This window comes from Microtus oregoni, unplaced genomic scaffold, assembly GCF_018167655.1.
Source record: "Microtus oregoni isolate MIOR12 unplaced genomic scaffold, Mior012 000002F_ref0000024, whole genome shotgun sequence".
In the NCBI taxonomy this organism is placed as follows: Eukaryota; Metazoa; Chordata; class Mammalia; order Rodentia; family Cricetidae; genus Microtus; species Microtus oregoni.
Genome location: NW_024543061.1, coordinates 10,931,160 through 10,934,810, shown reverse-complemented (window position 1 = coordinate 10,934,810; position 3,651 = coordinate 10,931,160). Strand labels below are relative to the sequence as shown.

The window sequence follows — 3,651 nt, the reverse complement described above, 5'->3', positions numbered from 1 at the left end:
TCTCAATGTTAATAATGTTCTCCAGGATTTACACAGAATGAATTCTGAGTTGTCTGAGGCACTGTTTATTGTCCTCTGTATAAGAGTGGTTATACAGATAGGGAAAATAAATAATTTTGACCTTAATTCTTTCTCTTCCCCCCTCTTCCTCTCTCACTCTCTTGCTCACTCTGCTTTTTTTCTTTCCCCCTCCACATTTTCTTCCTTTCATTGCATGGTTTTTACTCTAAGGTTCTTTTGTTGTGGTTTTTTGAACATACTTTATCATTTCTTTGGTTAAACATTAATTGTTATTCTTAGATAGTTTTTATATCTATTTCTTCAAAACAAACTGATTTAAAAATATCGTGGATTTTAAACCAAAGTTGTTTTTAGAGTGCCTAATTGATTTATGTTTGAGTCCTGTAAGATGATAGCATTCAGTGATTGCTCACAATCCCCATGATGTTATTTTTCCCTGCTGATTGACACCAACTACTCATACACACTGCCCAAGCATTTCCTTATGTATTTGCTGACTGCTTTGCATAGGCTTCTCCAACTCAACCCAACCTCCTAGAATTTATAGACTAAGTAAGCCCTTTGAGTGAGAACTGAGATACATCAGAGAGACAGAAGGAGAAAGATGGTATCACAAATCCAGGTTATCATGTCCCTGCTGCTCTGGGTGTCTGGTAAGAAATTCTAAAGTATTATAATCTTTTTAGAGTCACTACTTTGCATATAAGAAATTACCAATGTGTACTATGACAGAATATTCTTACACAATAATACCCTGACAATATGACATTAAAATGATATTAAATCACAAATTACGACTGGTACTATATCTTGTTTTTGCATATTATGCATCATCATTTTTATTGCTGATTACAGGTGCCTGTGCAGATATTGTGATGACCCAGTCTCCAACCTCTCTGGCTGTTTCAGTATGAGAGAAGGTCACCATCAGCTGCAAGTCCAGTCAGAGTCTTTTATACAGTGGCAATAACTACTTGGCTTGGTACCAGCAGAAACCAGGACAGGCTCCTAAACTACTGATCTACTATGCATCCAATCGGTACACTGGGGTCCCTGATCGCTTCACAGGCAGTGGATCTAAGACAGATTTCACTCTTATCATCAGCAGTGTTCAGGCTGAAGACGTGGCAGATTACTACTGTCAGCAGGGTTGCAGTAATCCTCCCACAGTGCTTCAGCCTCCAACAAGAACCCCTCTGAGATTCTCACCAGCTGCCTGCACCACACAGCCCTGGACCTGCACACTTCCCCCTGATGCCTGAGGCTGGTGTGTCCAAACAGTAATGTAAAAGTTTGAAGAGCCCAACAAAACATGAAGGGATGAATGTCTCTTATGTCTTTAGGTATGAAAATACCTTTAAATGAAAATGTTGCAAAGAACTCAATACTATCTTTCTATTGCACAAACTCTGCTGTTTGAATAGGAGGGATTTATCTTTTATTGTGCCGGTCTTTCGGTGACAGTCACAAGATGCTATGGGCAGAAACAATAATGATGGAAAGGGTTTCAAAGTGTAGGGAAAATGTTTCTGTTCTCTTTCTGGATTCTCTGGTGGTATATTATTATTTTACTGGTCTCCATTTCTTTTTTTCTTTTCTTTCCATAGATTATTTTAGTTTAATTACATTTTAGTTAATTAAGTTGTCTTTTCTGTGTCTATGCGAGTGTTCATTTGTTTGTCTCTGTATATGTGTGGGCCTGTCTCTAGGTACATATTTGTCACTGCATAGTTGTGGAGGCTCGAGGACACTTGGCCATGATTGTGTCTTTGTCCTTTGTGTTTTGGGATCAAAGTCAAGTTTGACATCAGGTTTGGTGCCAAGTGTCTTTGCCATCCAATGCATCTTGCTGCCCTTTAAAATCTTTACTTGAAATAAATGCATTGTACTCAGTTGCTTTTTTGTGTGTTTTAGCCTATTATTTAATTGTTTTTTTTCTTATTTTACATATCTATCCCAGTTCTGGGACTTCCTCTCTACCTTCTGCTACACCCACAATTGTCCTATTCTAACTACCATCCATTCCTCAGAGAAATGAAGGCTTTTCATGGGGAGTCAACATAGGCTGACACATCACCTTGAGACAGGACCAAAGCCTTCTCCCTATATTTAGCCTGAACAAGACATCCCTTAAAAAAGAAAATTCAAGCACTAGGGAAAAATCCTCATTCCATAGCCAGTCCCCACAATCTGCCCAACACACAAAGATCATCAACATTAAGAGGACCTACTTTGATTTTATGCATGTTTCCCTGCCATCAGTCCAGAGTTAATGAGCTCCTACTAGCTCAGCTTAGACGTTTTTTGTGGATATGCCCATTATGGTTGTGACCCCTTTACTAATATTATTGTTTCTCTCTCTTTGACTGATCTCTGGAAACTCAGCCTAGACTTAGCTGTGAATACTGTTAAGATGTATTGCTTCTATCTATTGCTGGATGAAGGTTCTGTGATGATAAATAGTCATTAGTCTGATTGCAGAGGAAGTCTAGTTTAGGCACCCTCTCCAATCTTGTTTAGGGTTTTAGTGTGGGTCATCCTTATGGATTCCTGGGAATTTCCCTGGTTTCAGGTTTCATGCTACCCAATAATGGCTCCCACAATTGAAATATGTCATTTTTTGCAGTCCCTCTCTGTCCTTTTTTCATCTTAACCAACCCTTCCCCTCATGTTCCCCTTATACCTTCTATTCTTAACTCCCCCGCAGACTTCCCTTTATCCCTGCCCCATGCTCCCAGTGTTTCTAGTAGATTTGGTCTATTTCATCTTCCCAGATCCATATATGTCTCTCTTGGGTTCTACTTTGTACAAAGCTTCTCTGTTGTCATAGACTTTAGGTTGGTTGTCCTTTGCATTACATCTAATGTCCACTTATGAGTGAGTTCATAGCATGTTTGTCTCTCTGAGTCTGGGTTACTTCACTCAAGATGTTTTTTTTTCTAGTTCTATCCATTTTCAAGGAAATTACAACATATTACGTTTTCTAAAATCACTTAGAAATACTCCACTATATAAATGTACATATTGTCTATATCCATTCTTGGATACGTAGGTTGTTTCCAGGTACTGGCTGTTATAAATAATGTTGCTATGAATGCAGTTTAGTAAGTGTCCTTGTGATATGAATGTGCATTCTTTGGAATTTTAACTGATAGTGGTATTTCTGGGACTTGAAGTACAATTTTCTGAGAAATGATCATACTAATTTCTAAAGTGACTTTACAAATTAGTACCCTCACCTGCAATGGAAGAGGGTTCCTCTGACTCTGAATCCTCTCCAAGATAAGCGATCATTGGTGTTTTTGATAATAGTCATTCTGACATAAGATGGTATCTCAGAGTTGTTTTCATTTGCATCTTACTGATGGCTAAGAATATCAAGCAATTCCTTAAATGTCTTTCGATCATTTGAAGTTCTTCAGCTGAAAATATTGTGTTTAATTCTGTATCCCATTTTCTAGTTGGATCATTTGGTATTTTCATGTCTAGTTTCATGAGATCTATATTTTGGAGATCAGTGTACTGCCTAATGTGTGGCTGTTGAGGATCTTTTTGTCCATTCAGTTGACTGTGATTTTGTCTTAATGACTGTGTCATTTGCATTACAGAAGCTTCTCAGTTTCAGGATGT

At 38.1% G+C, this 3,651-nt stretch overlaps 1 pseudogene; it reads left to right on the top strand.

The window, feature by feature from the left end:
* Positions 1-625: 625 nt before the first annotated feature.
* On the top strand, positions 626-1,283 carry LOC121433417 (annotated as a pseudogene).
* Positions 1,284-3,651: the final 2,368 nt, after the last annotated feature.